General features: G+C 37.1%; 1 protein-coding gene across 3 annotated transcripts in view; it reads right to left on the bottom strand.

Moving 5' to 3' along the window:
• Window positions 1-13,523, bottom strand: part of LOC122799771 (protocadherin alpha-C2-like) — a 192,895-nt gene extending 179,372 nt beyond the window's left edge. For all 3 annotated transcript variants that reach the window (XR_006364501.1, XR_006364502.1, XR_006364503.1), the window contains exon 1: window positions 13,185-13,523. The gene's annotated coding sequence lies outside the window, so the exon portion shown is untranslated. The remainder of the gene's footprint in view (window positions 1-13,184) is intronic.
• Window positions 13,524-16,868: the final 3,345 nt, after the last annotated feature.

The raw sequence follows: 16,868 nt of genomic DNA, 5'->3' as shown, positions 1-16,868 counted from the left end.
TCATTTTAAGAACTTATAAAAAAGTGGGTGTTCCTTCATGCAGGCTTTTGCTTTGCCATAGTCATTGCAATTTGCTGGCATTAAATGTATTTTCTGCTCTCTGCACAGATACAAGAAGCACAAATACAAACCTTGGGACTATGAATAACACCTTTACTTCAGGAATATAGAAAAAGAAAATGTGGGCAGCAAGGCCATACCGATAGGTATTTCAAACATTTTTGTTGGAAATATAATGAATCTGGTCCTTTTAAATTTGAATGTCCAGTAATGGAAAAAGAAAGGGTACGTAGAAAAGAAAGTGAAAGGGAAAAACGACAATATGTAGAAAAATATTCAGGAAGACAGTTAAATGGCTGATGTAAGTAAGGATGAAAGTGTTAGAAATATAACTGAAAATAAAAAAGAAAGGGGAAGGAATAATGGCAAAAGAGATTCAGATACAGACAGAAAATAAGTAGTATCATTTTGCAAGTGAAGAAGATGAAGATAACTCAGAAACAGGGGAAGAACAACAGCAGAAAGAAGTTAAATCTATTAGAAGGAGGGTGAGAAGTTAAAAGCGGAAAATTAAGAATAGAAGTAAAAAGATGCAAAAATGGAATGTGGATGGTTTATATATTTGGAAGCTAAATGTAAATACTATAAGAAATTAAGTAAATGGCATGATGGTTGTTGTAAAAAGATGGAAGTGTTATATTCACTTGATACAAGTTTTATTACACAAGAAAAATGGAAAAAAATGAAGCTATATGAAGAAAAAGATTCTGCGGTGAGTAGGATATGAAACATTCTGGGTTAAGTGTACTAATAACGAAAGATGAAGTAAAAATATTTGATATAAAAACTGTGATAACAGGAAAGACGATATCTGTCTTGAGAAAAATGGAAATTGTTTGACAGTAATAGTAATACATGTGTATACAAACATCTCAGAAAGAAGAAAAAAGTCTAAACCACTAAAAAATATTTGTGATAATAAGCACGTCAATAGTAATGACTGGAGATTCTAACTGTATGGTAAGAAAAGAAAAAGTAACAATAATGCAAGATGTAAATATGACAAAAGAAGTGATAAGCCAGGAAAAACAACAGAATGGATGTACAAAAGGGGATTTTTAAAAACAGAGATATATTATATTATGTATTCAGGTGCAATCAAGTGATATGAAGGAACTCTCATGTGGAGTAGAAGCAGCAGATTTTTCAGATTATATGACAATATGGGATGTGATTGGTGATATTGCAAACATCATAAAAGAAAGTAAAAGGATAAAATGGTAAACACAGGATACAGGTAAAAAGGAAACATGAGATAGGCGGGTAATACATTACAGAAGAACCATATGACAATGAGAATATGAACATTGGACACATTAGTGGCTATTATTTAAAGAGAAATATAAAAAAGATTTTTTTGGAAAAAGAGAGGAGGGTAAAAAAGATATAAAGCAGAATATGGAAACAGTATGAAATATTTTGAGAAAGGAATGGAAGAATGGAGTAAGAGAAACAGAAAAGAAATTTATGACAAAAATAAGAAATAAGACATTATTGTATAGACAGAAATATTTTAAAGGAAGGAATATGTCTTCTCTTTTTAGAAAAGGAAGTGAAAGAAAGGAGGGTAAGATGGATGGAATGGTAGATGAGAAAGTGGTAGTAAAATGTAAATAGGAAGAAATTACAAAGTAGACAAATTTGTAAAAACAACCTACAAGACATAAGTTGTTGAAAGTAGGAGGTGAGAAGTAAAAGAAAATCCAGATAGAGCAAAATGTAAATTAGAAGAAAGAATTGAATTGGAAGAGGTCATAAAAGATGGGTAGGAAGACTAAGCACCAGACTTGGACAGGTTAAGTTATGGATATTATAAAGGGATAAGTGTAAGGGAAAATAAATGTGTAAGGGAAAATAAATATCCATGGAAATGCTGGATAAATGGTTAGAGGAAGGGAATCCACTGAAAATCGGCCATTGTCTCAGTTGGACTTTCCCAACTATGGAATGATAAATAAAAAATACAATAAATAAAATATGTGCTGGGTGATTAAATTTATATGGAAGAAGAATGATAAAAATATTAAGAAATGGAGGCCAGTATCAGTAGGGAATATTAATTATTAATTTTTTATGAAAATATGCAAAACAAAATTGGGACTGTTTTGGAAGAAGTAATAGGGGATGGGATATATGGAGTAAACTGAAAACAATTAACGAACATGTTAGTAATAATAAAAGAAGTAATAGATGCTATTTAAGGCAGAATAAAGATTGGTTAGTTGGTTGGTTGTATGCAATGTAGCAAAGCAATTGTCTCAGTAAGTCATGAGGCAATGTAAGAGATTTTAGGGGATTATGAGTGTGGGAGAAAAATAATAAAAATATTAAAGAAGTGCTATAGGATTTCTTCACTGGAGGTTACAGTAAATGGTCGGTTATTAAAGAAAACAAAGATTGAAAAAGGGTATTGAATGAGTATGAGTTCATTTTTTTTTATTTATTTAACATTTGTTTACCGGGAAAATCCGACTTAGAACAAAGCAAATTTTCAGCGGATGCCTGGGGAGAAATGCTCCAGACACATGTCTTTGTAATTTAATAATGAATGCAACAATACAAGCAGTTCTGGTGAAATTATAGCAGCAGAATGAAAAATAAAAAAATATGTAATAATAACTGTATCTTTCATATGTAGATGATTTAGTTATTGTTACAAAATATAGTATGGACAAGGGGAACTCTGACAATAATGTAAAGGGGGTTAAGTAAAACTGGATTAAGGTTAAATAGGTCAAAAAAGTAAACAGTTTGGTGAAATAAAGATAAATGGAATATATTTTATTAGATATAAGAAAATACATTTGGAGTCGGATCAGAACAATGGAGAGTTATTTAGGAAATAAAGAAGTTAGTTGGTGAAAAAATATATACTAAGCCTTTAAAAATAAAATAAAGTATTAATATTTAAATACATATACACTGGAAAAGTTGGAATATTGGTGTGTGTGTGTGTGTGTGTGTGTGTGTGTGTGTGTGTGTGTGTGTGTGTGTGTGTGTGTGTGTCCATACATATATCTATAGCTATACATCCTGCAAAATGGAAAAAGAAATGCTAGAGTATTTTGTTTTCATTTTTTATTTTTATTTGAGGATCAGCAATCAATTCAATTAAACAGGGAATTGTATGTAATAAAAAGGAGGCTTAAATTTAAATAAATCCAGTTTATACTTGGAGTCTATAACCTTTTGGGGGTATTAAAATATGAAAGAGAAGGAATGTATTTTGCTAGGCAGAGTACTGTAAATGAAATGCTGAGAGACAGAAGAATGAAGAGGGAAAGAAAATAAATACAAAAAGAAGATGGTGGTTAAAAATAAATATGATAAGATAAAGTTATGGAAAATTAAAAGTGATGAAGCTAAAAACAGAAGGGAATTATTTAAACGTCTAAACACAGATTTTCCAGCGTTTATTGTGATTTAAAAGCTTGTTTTTTTCACATATTGTACTTATTTGACTGCCTGCACTTTTAAAAAGTTGTTTTTTGTTTAAATAATTTGTTTAACTGTTGTAGGCTACACGCTAAAGTGCGATGGCCTTTTCTGATCATTTGTAGTCGTTTAGAGCTGTTTTGAGTGTATTTTTTACTGTTTTTGCCTTATCTTTTCAAAATAAATAAATAAATCCTTGTTTCCCAGCTTTCTAAGCTAGTATAGTCCAGTTTTCAGGCTAGTGCTGAATTCAGGGTTGTGATACTAGTTTCTAAGTTGCCCATACCTTACTTGGATAGAAGGAAGTTTCTCTGTTCACCTGTGAGAGAGGGGAGCTTTGAGCAATCTATCTGTCCCTGGAGGAGTGGTTCCAGCCCAGAAGTTAGTAGTTTATTGGAAATTTTGGGATAATTTCTATCTCTTTCATTTCCCTACTTTAAAAACCACGTTTGCATGGTTTTGCACACCAGGCAGTGCCGGTTAGCTACGGTTAAATTATTCCTGGCTCCACTAAGTCTCCTCTTCAGTTTTTCCCTTGAAACTAGTCTAACTCTCAACCTAAGCACTTAAAAAGCATCTTACAGCCCCGCACTTGCTCAGACCTAATAGCAAGCACTAATATACCCTGACACTAACTGCCCAGCAGGGCAAGACTCTTTATTCACCCCTCACCAACCAAGCAACTAAGCAGCTCACCCTACTATTCAGGCATGACCAAAGGGCAACTTCAGGTGCAGTCTCCAGTCCAGCTGGTGAATCTGGGTATCCTGAGACAATGTTACAACTTCCTAATGTACACAGACAACCCTCTCCTCCTACCACAAAACACTAACATATGCGAGAGATGCAATTATACAGCCAAACTGGAAGCTAAGCTGTCTCCACCCAAGACTGGAACAGACAGTCAAGAGGAGAAGGTTAACACCTGCACCACAACTCCAGCCGCACACAGACCTACTAAAACAGCACTGGCAAAAAATACACAAAAATACACAAAATCATACTCGGAGGCTCTAAATAAAACCCTAGAAAAGCATCAGAGACCTCCAAAGCAGACACACAAACAACTTGTACTTCCCGTCACAAATCAAACAACACATAAAACACAAAATCAGTGTGCCATACAATCACAGCCCTTAAGGCGAAATAACATACCTAACACACTAGTAATGGGTGACTCTATAGTCAGGCACACTGACGTCCCATTCACTAGGCTGGACAATCAGAAGGTTACTGTTAGCTGCCTGTCGGGAGCCAGAATCTGCCACATAACACAAGCACTCAGGTCACTCCAGAACAAGTACAAATATGACTCCGTCATTGTTCATATTGGTGTGAATGACCTGAGATGTACCTCCCTGGACTACATGAAAAAAGACATGGAAGAGCTCTTTGATCATGTAGCCCAGGCTGGTATGACCCTGAGTAGCATCCTGCCCTCACCAAGAATGCTACCTTAGTATAAAGAAAAAATGATCAATTTCAACAATTGGCTAAGCTTCTGATGTCATTCAAAGGGGATCCAGTGTCTGTCAGCCTGGGACGACATGCTCAAGAAGCCGCGTTGCTTCGCAAGAGTCAGCTTGCACCTGTCACCCCTAGGCTTTCGAATACTGGCCAAGGCTCTTGCTGCCCCCATAGTGCCTTTTTTAGGCAAGACTCAAAAGTCAAACCCACCTCTGTAAACAGCACAATTAACAAAAAACTGAGGGTTATGCTACTCAATGCCAGGAGTTTAAATGTCAAAATGCATGCGCTGGAAGCACTCCTCAGTATGGAGAACATCGACATCTGTGCAGTAACTGAAACCTGGTTCAAGGCTCCAGACAGCACCCCAGCACTACCGGGCTACAACTCATACCACACGTTTCGGCCACAGAACACGGACCGAAACACAAAAGGAGGGGGTGTATCCATATTCATCAAGGATACCTACACCTCCAGGTTAGTGGCGCAGCATGATACCTCTGAGATCATCCATGTGCAACTAACATTGGGAAAATCTGCAATGCAAATTGTGGCCTGCTACAGATCACCCTCCATGACCCAGGACCACCACTCCACCTTTCTGGAGACACTGGAAAACATGAAGGTCCTACCAAATACCCTGCAATTGGGTGATTTTAATTATCCTACCATTCACTGGGAAAACTACTCGAGTACAAATTCCCAGGCCCAGCGCTTCCAGGAATTCATCAACTCAAATGCCCTGGATCAGCTGGTAAACTCCCCTACCAGAGGTGAAAACATATTGTACCTGGTCATCACCAACATGGGCGACAGGTGTTCCACACCAGAGGTCAAGCCATTACTGGTTAGATCAGACCATAAACAAATCACTCTGGATGTCCACACCCCACCACCACCCCCAACTAAGGAAACCACAATAAAAAACTTTTCTAAAGCAAACTTCACCTTACTTAAGACAGAGGTGGTAGGTTTCACAGCCCCCACACTAAAGGATAACGCTGCCCAAGATGCAGAAACCTTTACAAATGCACTCTATGAGCACCTACAAGGATGCATGGATCATGTCATCCCTAGCAAAACCAAGACTCACTCCTCTAAGAGAAGTAAACCAGTTTGGTGGATCCCTGCAATAAACAGGCTATACAATAGAAGGAGGAAACAAGTTCAGAAAAAAAGCAAATCCCAAGAAGGAAAGACATCCCTGATCAGTGTCAGTAAGAAACTGAGGTCCCTCATGAAATCATCCAAGGCTAACTTCGAAAGAAAAATAGCCAAGGATTCAAAAGATAACCACAAAGCCTTCTTTAGCTATGTTAAGATTCTAAGTGGCAACTCGCAGATATGCACTGAACTAGTGCAAAATAGCACAAAATATACTGAACCTACTGATATTGCCAACATCCTGGCAGATAGATTCAGTGCAAACTTCACCCCCTCACCTCCAAAAGGGCCCACAACAATACCGGAAAAGTGTAGTGTCCCAAAAATCACAGATGCACAGGTGAAAACAGCCCTTTCAAAAGCCAAAAACACAGCATCAATGGGATCAGATGGTGTCCCAAGCTGCATCTTGCATGAACTACAGAACAAACTAACCCCCCAACTAAACACACTGTTCAACCTCAGCCTCTCCACAGGCTACGTGCCCATAGAATGGCATGCAGCAACAGTTATTCCTCTCCACAAAGGAGGGGCCACAACTGACCCTGGTAACTATCGCCCCATAAGCCTGACTAGCCTGGTCTGCAAGGCTATGGAACGCATCATCATGGAACTCATTAACAAAGACATTGGGAACCTTCAAACACTTGACCCGACCCAGTTCGGCTTTGTTAAGGGCAGATCATGCCTACTAAACCTGGTTGACTTCTTCGAGACAGTCACTAAGGCCATAGATGAGGGAAAGGTGGTTCACACAGCCTATCTTGACCTCGCCAAGACTTTCAACACCATTCCCCACTCGGGTATTACAGAAAAACTCACCAGTCTGAACATAAACCCATACTTCACATGATGGGTTGCCAACTGGCTTACAGACAGAAGTCACACGGTAAGAATAGCAGGCTCCAGGTCCAACTCTAAACCAGTCACAAGTGGTGTCCCGCAAGGCTCAGTCCTGGGACCCCTACTGTTCGGCATATACTTCTCAGAAGTACAGGCAAACACAGGAGGACTTTGGCTAACCATGTTCGCCGATGATTGCAAACTGGGAGCCATAATTGACTCTCCGGCTGACATGGACATCCTCCAAAATGGGCCTTACTGAGACGGAAACCTGGTGTCAAAGTCATGGCCTCAAGCTAAATGCCAAAAAATGCATAGTCATCCTGTTTGGGAAAAACAAACACCCACAAATTTCCACATAGGTGGCAGCCCTCTTAATACAGAAGAGGTAATAAAAGAGATCTGGGGACCCAGGTAGATAGTAATCTCTCCTTTGACAATCATATTGCCAAAGTAGTAAGGAAATCCTTCTATGTGGCCCATCTAATTACTAAAGGGTTCGCATCTAGAAATAAAGAGGTTATAGTGCCCCTCTACTCGTCACTCATTAGACCCATCATAGAGTACAATGCCCCATTTGGGATGTACCTCACAAGACAGTTCCAACAGCTGAAAGGACCACAAAAGTACCTCACCAAGAGGATTACTGGTTTCAAACATATGTCCTATGCAGCCCGACTGAAAAAACTCTGGCTGTACTCAGTGGCATATCGCTTACTCAGAGGTGACCTCTGCCTGACTTACAAAGTCATGTCCAACTCTGAATTGATGGACATGTTCCATCTAAAGAAATCCAAGTCACTGTGAGCCACGAGCTCCAGTGAGATAAACCTCACCACAATAAATACAACATGCTGGAGGAATAGATTCCTGTCACAGAGACTCCCCATGCTTTGGAACAAAATTCCAAATTACATCAGGCAGAGCCCCTCATTTACACTCTTCAAGAGAAACCTTGACGAGTGGATGTGTAACAGAAAATACACCCCCTGAGACCACTTCATTGGCTCTGCTTGACAGAGGATCAGTTAATTAATCAATAGGGTGGCAAAAGCCGACACACTCTGGCTAGGCTTATAAATGCCCTCGGGCAGATAGCCTAGTACCTACCTATGAACCTATAATAATGAATAAGTATAATTAAATATATCATTTAAAGACCATAATAATGAGGTTAAAAAGTGGTCAAAATAGAAGTGAAGGATTTGAAGATTTTTATGAGGCTGGAGATTTTTTGTGGAGATTATTAGTGGATACGCTTCCTGTAAAAAAGTAGTATATAATAAAAATCAGTGAAGGAGAGAAGAATGTAAAGATTGTAATGAAAAATAAATTACAGTATTATTTTTGAACTGTAAAAAGAATGAAGTTTCTTGGAAATAAATTAAAAATGCACACAAGTAAGAAGGTATTTGAAATATAAAAATGGACATAATATCCTATGGAAAATATGAAAAAGAAAAATTTGAAGCTGACAAAGGGATAAGATATGGATGATGGGTGTTGTGGAAAAGAAAATGTTATTAACCATTATATAATAAAAAGGAGATATGTTGGCAAAAATAAAAATATGGTCCTGAATAAAAGGATGGTGATAAAAAGAAAGATATGAAATTGAAAGTATAAGATAGTGAAAATAATGAAAATGTGCTAAATACTGTAAATATTGTAGAAATTTCAATAGAAAGGAAGGGTGTGATGTATATATAAAGCAACCCCTACTGTTTTCAACAAATGCTGTGGTATCTTTTACATACACCTGAGTTAGCACTAACTCAAGCAGATGGAACTTCAGTTAAACATCTCATCTGAAGGACAGCACACTCAGGAGTCCAGCACCCCCTAATGCTGAGCTGCAGTGCTAATACTTTGGAAATCTACCCATTCATCTGGGGTGGGACTATAACCCATGGTCTTCTGCACCACAGGCAAATATGCTACTTGTTGAGATACTGACATTTCTTTTTGGTGGTTTATTTTTATAGCTATTTATCTTGATTTGTATCAACTAGGCACCTATTCAGGAGGTTGACAGATGAACTGTTATAGGAAAAACATCCTAGAATGTCTTATAGGAAATATTATAAAAGTAGAGGTTTCCAAGGATCCTATTGTATGCCATTCAATCTCTATATCAAAGACATTAGAATTCTGTTTGCTTTCACAATATTAAATCACACAGACTCATGTTGGGAGAAGTACTATAGCAGATATGTGTTGTATCTACCCTCCTCTTCATGATTTTCATGAATGTAATATGAAGTAACAGCCAAGTTCTTTACAATATCCTGCCTGGGGATGTCAGATTTGCATCCTTGTTACCTACAGATGATGCAAGTGATGGGTTAGACCAGACTTTAATACCACCAGTAATTGATTTCCAGCAAAAAAAAAGCAACAGTCTGTTGCCAAGTGCAAACTGGTACGGATGAAAAGCAGTATCTCATGTTGGTGGCTCTGGTTCTTTCACAGAAAAAAGTGGATTCTTAACTGCAGATGAGAAGGTAGCTCTAGTGAAACAGTTTAAGTATTTTGGGTTCTTGTTCATGAGTGAAGGTATAGTGGTTTACGACACCAAACAGAAGATAAGTGCAATGGTGACAGTAATACACATACTATATATACTATGACAATAAAGCACTGGGTGAGCCACAGGACAAAGTTTTCCATCTATCAGTCACTCTATACTCAGTTCTCACCTATGGCTGTGCACATTAGGTAATGACTGAAAGGATATCATCATGGATACAAGTAGTAATAATCAGGCTCTGGGTGCCTTCCATGAGAAATGTACCAGTCACGGTCCCTGCAAGGACATCCTGGGGCAAAACCAGAATATGCTACCAAGATTAAATGTCTCATCATGCCTGCACATACTTTGGGGTTGTACAAGAAGAGATGGGGATTGTAGCTGGGGGTAGAGAAATCTGATCCACTTCTTCATCTTGCTAACACAATGACCATTATAGGGCAAGCAGTTTACACAAAGGATGGATATAAAACAAACAAACGTTAACAAAATAATCAAAATATCCCATTATCTGTACAAATAATTTTAAGGTTATGTCTCATAGGTGACGTAAATCACTGGTTATATATTCTCCCAGTAATACTGACTGGTCAGTATGTAACAAATATCTGCCCTACTATGTCATTCCATAACAAACGTTTCCTCCAGATAAACTTATTTTTCAGAGATGACATAAACAGTAGGCTTCAGAATCTACTGTGTGGATAAAAAATAAAACAGAATAATGTTTTTTGTGCCAATCAACCCACAGATACTTAAACTTTTATCTTTAAGCTGTACTTCTATCAGTTTTGGATCTTATGTTTCACAAACGTGGGAGTATCACACTCATTATGTAAATATATTTTAGTACTATATTCAAAAGAAGAACATATTAGTTTTACCACTGTAATAATGATAAATTTGTTTATTTGATGCTGATGATTTGTTTGGTTTATGCCAGTGTTATAATTCAAACCAAAGTGACTCATCTGTCACTTCTATGCATAAATACCTAACACTTCTTTGGCCAGAGAGAGAATGAGCATTAATGCAATACTTAGAATTTATTTAAGTTCCATCCTACAAATGTTATCTCTTTAAATCTCACATTATGAAGGAAGAGGAAGCACTAAGACATACTAGTATAGAGACTTGGTGGTACTAACACTTTGAGCAAGTAACTGAGCAAGTTTAAGCAAGTACTTTGCTTGGCAAATGCATGTAAGTGTAATGCAGGTGAGCGTACATTATTTTCTCAAATAACTCTTAATAACTTTTGGCAGGTGAGGAATTAGAAATGGGGAAGAATGTTACAGTTGCTTTCTCCCACACTTAAAATGTTGCATTTAACGGTCTGGACATAATACCTGACTTTTGTTAGTATTAAGTGCCTCATTTTGAACTCTGTTTTACTAATCATAGAGGTTCTTAGGTGTATATTAGGCTAACAATCACTAGGGCCTGTATAAGCCTAGCCTTGCAACACAACCCAAATGTGTCCATATGTATCATGGGCATTTATTAGGAAGGGGTAAGTTAGAAAGTTTTTAGAGGTTATGTGTGTGGGGGGGGAGGGTATGTTATTTTCTCAACAGTAGTTCCAAATGAAATTAACTAGTTTCTCCTCCCTTTAACAAGCAGTAAAGCTATTTTGGACTATGTTTTCTGCAGCACAATTGAAAACCAGTTTAATAAAACACGTTAAGAGTAAACTACACACACACACACTTATATGCATGTGTGTGTTTGTACGTATACACCTACACACATGCACGCGCATTTGAAGTGGTCCATTTACCACAGATCTCAACCTCTTGCCTCCATAATTAGGAGCAAAGCAAAAAGTATTAAGAGAAAGGACATCTAATTACGGACACTCATAAGGACTGGAACTATTCATTTAAAATTTCTCATAGTAAATGAATAAATCTACTCTAAAATTTTTGAGCTATGGTCTGTATATATTGTGTTATAACGTTACTGCTTAATTAACGTCTGTATACAATGTCTTCTAACACGAGCATCTTCTAACATTTTTGCTTATTATTTAATGCATATGCTAACTGTATTTTTTGCTGATTTGACAATATTTGTAATCTATGTAAATTTATAATTTTGTTAATGTACTTCTGGAGCTATATTCCGCAGGCCTCCGCTGAAAATGGGTACATACTCAGTCAGACTTTCCCGGTAAACAAATGTCAAATAAAATAATTTTAGGACAGCCAGAGCAAAATTCTGAGAAGAAATTAGAGGCTTCCCTTAAGTTCAACATTCAGACCATCTTTAATCCGCTGCTTGTGTATTTCCCTTGGTTTGGCAGGACTGGAATAAATTAAATACACTGAACCCCTAGGATGTGTATTACTGTACTTTCCTTACAAAGTAGATATCTGATATATATTAAGTATACTGAGGTGCGCTTTGCCTTCAAACCCCGGCGGTATAGTAATTGTTTGATGATTCGTCACGTTACTGTACACCTTCGTTGATCTCGGTCATAAGTGTATCCAGTCATACTGTTGGTACCGAAGTGCATGTTTTCTGAATCCACAACCCCATTTTCCCCATTTTGTACACGGGGTCGGGGTGCAACTTAAGCAGTAGCAATCATCTTGAGCCAAGGTTTACACCAGCAGGTGGCTAGCCCTGCTGTGGTAGTTCGTTCGTACTACTCACTCGCGCACCCACTCTCACCTACGGCCAATTTAAGTATCCAATCCACCTACTGCATGTCTTTGGAGTGTACACTTCCTCAAAATATAATAACTTGTAGAGGCAACGTGGAGTGTAGAACTGCCTACAATAAAGCCTGCAACATGTATCCCTATACATATTGTTTAGAGATATGATTTAGAACCTCAAAACAACTTGTTTTTGTTGTTTTAAGCATGACTCTAATATCTCAACCTGCTACTTGCAGAATCAGGACAAATCCAGAAATAATCTGAGGCAATCATGGAGACTGTTTAAAACATTAGCAGCTATTAACTTGGTAATACGACAGAACAAGAGAATATAAATTAAAATGCGTTTTCCGAAGTAAAAGAAGCACATACCTTTAATTATTATAAATTTTATTAAGTGTAATACAGTCACTACTTTCACCTAAATTCGCGACTTTTAGCAGGGATTTAGAAGAGATAGGGGGCAACAATCTGAGCCAGAATTAGGGGCAGTTGAGAGGCATGGTTCTAAGGAGAAGGATTATAGATGCATCTCTTAAATGAAGCACATAAAAAGAGATATGTAGATTTTTATTTAGTTAGTTTAGGAGCAACTACATTAGCTTCTGACCCATGCGACTACAATCCTGCTAAACTTGAGAATGACAACCTGTGGAAAGTTTGGAGATACATTTTTCATTCTAGTTAGAAAAATGAAAATATGAAGTATGGTGGAAGGGAAGCTTGCGATTGAAAACAAGCCAAGCTATATCCAAATGAGCGAGAAAACGCTATCATATCCTATAAGATACAGTGAACCACATCAAGGTTTAATTTCAATAGTCATCCACGCACCTTGCTCACATTCAATACACTTGCGTCTCGGGTCCTTAAAAACAAGTAGTATGCAACTCATCTTGCAAGACATTTTTTTGAAGGGGAGATATTCAGATTACAATTATGGGTACGAAAGAAAATAAACGTGTATAACATAAAAGTTAGTTGGAATTAAGGGAGAAAAATGCTGAGCGTCTTACCTAAATTTGGATTTATAGATCCTATTTGTCTTAGCTGTAGTAAGAACTCATTGTATGTGTTTCCTGGAACGAATATTTACTTTAAAAGGATACGCAGTAATTTCAGAAAGAAGCGGTTATTGCATCCTAGGTAATTCCAGATATCGCTTCCGAGTCACCAGATGTGTTTCCGCAGCTTACTAATCATTTAGGCATCTGAGGCAATCTAGACTGTCAAACATCTTTGCCATTGGAGCGATTCTAAAAATGCAAACCGGAGTGTGTTCCTATGAATTGATTTTTACGTTCAGATTTTGATATGGAAACCGGCTTTCATGCACTACGGGCTATGAAATATAACACGGACCAAATGTGAACAGATAATGCAAGTACTTAACGTTGCATGAATCTAACGTAGTCTGCCCTTGCACTACATTTGATGGTTTTAATTAACGTCTTTTCTGAGATTTACACCACAGATCACCTTCCAATGGATAAATGACAGATAGTATTAAGAATATATCTTGATCACTTCACTGTGTATCGGTAACACCTGCCGCAAGATGCAGCCAAAGCGTTTATGGAAATATTGTGTACATATTTCACAATAAACAAATACACATGATGAGGTGCTACGGAGAGAAGGGGAGATCAACTGTCCCGAATTTCGCAGAATGTCCAGATTTTTGCCTCATATTTTAATGATCTGCTTCTTATAAAACATGTGGTTCTCTGGCAAATCAGTGAGGACTGAATTCACTAAATAATGACAAACATTTAAGTTTCAGACTTGGTATCATACAGAAATTGCAAGGTAACACTAAACCTTTTATTCAAACAACTTTCTAAGTTTAAATGAGCATTATTTAAAAATTGTCCCTATTTTTTGGGCCTTTGTCCCCCAATTATTTTTGGCTTTGTCCAGATTTCTTGGGCTAAGAGGTTGAGAGATAGGGGAGAACAACCTTATAACTACAGATACAGTGACTGCTGTCACAAGTACAATTAAAAACTCACGTCCCATGTGATCAATTGAGGCGTTTGTTAATTTTCTATACAGCGTCAAAGAAAATCTAACAAACACCATATCGATCCTGTTATCAAAATTGTTAGCAAATGAACACATCCCTGACTTGTTACATAGACTGTGGTGGAGACGGAGAGCACATTAGACAATTAGACTGAAACAGTCTTAGCCATATCAGGTTGAGTAGTATTCTGAGTCATATTATGAAGAGAAGAGTATATGCAAAATGCCACAGTGAAATACTTCTCTCAAATATGGTTCGGTATTAGTTTTTTAAGGGGAGATACTGCCTTCTGAATTTTGTTTTGAAGAGACAACAGTCATTGATAAAAAAGTGTATGATACTTTTCTTGACCTTAATAAGGCATTTAACATTATTCCACATAAAGTGACAGATTAAAAGAATTAGAGGTGAAAATGTCTATATTTCCATAGATAAAATGCTAATTAAGCAACATGACATGATGCTTCTATTCAGGGTAGAAGTTATCTGTCTGTATAGGGTTTACCATTTGGTGTCCATAGGACTTTCTTATGAGGCCACATCTTTTCTGGACTACTCTTTTCAGATATAGAACTGGGAAATGGGCTCTTGGTAGCCAAATATTCTGATTTCTGAACAATAATTGAAAACACTGGACTGCACATAAATGCAAATCTAGAATAGTCAACTTTTCATAACTACATAGGTTCATAGGTTCATAGATTAGTACTAGGCTAACTATGTAACAAGGGTTGGGAGGATGGCCTAATGGTTAAGGTGTTTGCCTTACAAACACAGGGTACAAGGTTTGAATCTCACAGGGAGATAATTAGCTAAGCTTAAAATGGCTCGCAAGAGCATTTAGCCTAGTACTAATCTATGAACCTATGAACCTATGTAGTTATGAAAAGTTGACTATTCTCCGTTATTACCTGAGACTGTTAATGCCACTATATATGATGTAAGTGAAAAGCGTTTCATTAATGCTTAGCATGTCTCTTAGCTGTCTGTGACATTAATTATCCTATCACTGAATGCATAACATGCTCTTTAAATGTGGAATAGTGAGAAACATGGACTTTTTAAGACACAAAATGAGGAACATTCTTCTTAGTGAAGTGATTTAAAAGGTATGAGTAACAGCAATGGGTTTTCTACCCATTACTTTTAGTTTTTCCCTGTGTTTTGAGCAAAAAAGTTGGGAGCTGTGGCTGAGAAGATATGCAGCAGCTCCTAGATCTTACACAGCTGCCATTACATTCCAAGAGCCACACAAAAACACTGGTATCTTCCAGTGTTCTCCATTATTGCTGATTTCCGTACACTGGGTAACACAATTAGTTCATTAAATGATGCCAAAACTTTCCAAGATGGTCTAAAAAAATATATACCCACTGCAGTAATGACTTCAGCTTTAATGTAAGTAAATATATCATCATGATACTATGTAAACAGGAAATTATGATTACAAAATACATTTGCAGATCATAAAGAAGCAACAATAACTTTGACGATATGTGTGTGCGTGTGTGTGTGTGTGTGTGTGTGTGTGTGTAGATAACAGTTTTAAATTCTAAGACTTGTTATGTGCAAGTTCCAGATAGAATAGCATAACTAAACATGCATAAATAAGGACTTAGTAAGCCTATGATAGCTGTGACTCAGAGTATCCAGTTTTCTCCAATTAGTGGCAATAACACTAGTAATAAAAATATGAAGACTGATAAACATGCTATAAACAAACCTGTTCCTGTGTAGTGTGATAAAACTACAGACAGAATTATAGAGTTACTATTATGTCATTGTGTTATAGACACCCTAATAAAGTATATTATATTTTCAGAAAAAGAAAAAATTTCAAGCTGTTCTTGATTTTTGAATCATAATTACCTGTGTTAATAATCTACTAGTAAGTAAGCATAAGATTAATAAAATCAAGAGGTGAAGATGATTGTGCATACAGAAAGAAATATCCCATCACATGTGAATGCCACAGTTGTCTTCACCTCTTGATGATTGCGCATTCACAGTGACAGAAAGAAATATCCATTCACATGTGTAAAAACCCAGTCATTTCTAGGGACGCTTTTGTATGTTGCAGCTGTAGTCTCTGACTTGACTCAAGTCATAATAATGAAAATGTTCCCAATTTTAAAAAACTGTGGAAAATATGGCAGGAGGAAGCATCTATAGACACGGTATGACAGGCCAATACACCTAATTAGAAAGAGGAAAAGCAACAGCTTGATATGTCCATTCAGTATAAGAATGGAGGGAGGTTCAAGGTGTTTCATTGTATGTTCGGTACATCACATGTTTTCAAAGCAGGCTTTTTATTGAAATGCTGATTCACTGCAGGCTACTGGAATTTGGTTTGGGATATTGCTGCACAGTGGGAAGTAGAATATTTCACTTTCCAGTATTTTGTGTGATCTTGGAGTTGGTATATATAATTAGAAGGGTATGTGGAGTGCAAGGGCTTGCCATTCTCCAGAAAATGTTTTGTTTGTGGGGTTTTTTTTTTTGCCAGTTTAATGCATTTTGACCATATGTGGTTGATGTAGCATATGCCAATATAGTGGGTCGGCTATATAGTGAAAGATAATTAAATGGAATGAGGAAGCAAGATACGGTTTACATTTAAATTGCCGAGGTAAGTTTTGGTGATCACGGGTTGTTGAATGACATTTGGCTG

Source organism: Protopterus annectens, chromosome 4.part0 (assembly GCF_019279795.1).
Source record: "Protopterus annectens isolate FY-2018-M chromosome 4.part0, PAN1.0, whole genome shotgun sequence".
Classification (NCBI taxonomy): domain Eukaryota; kingdom Metazoa; phylum Chordata; order Ceratodontiformes; family Protopteridae; genus Protopterus; species Protopterus annectens.
The sequence above is the reverse complement of the archived record's forward strand: the minus strand, read 5'-3'. Positions and strand labels throughout refer to the sequence as shown.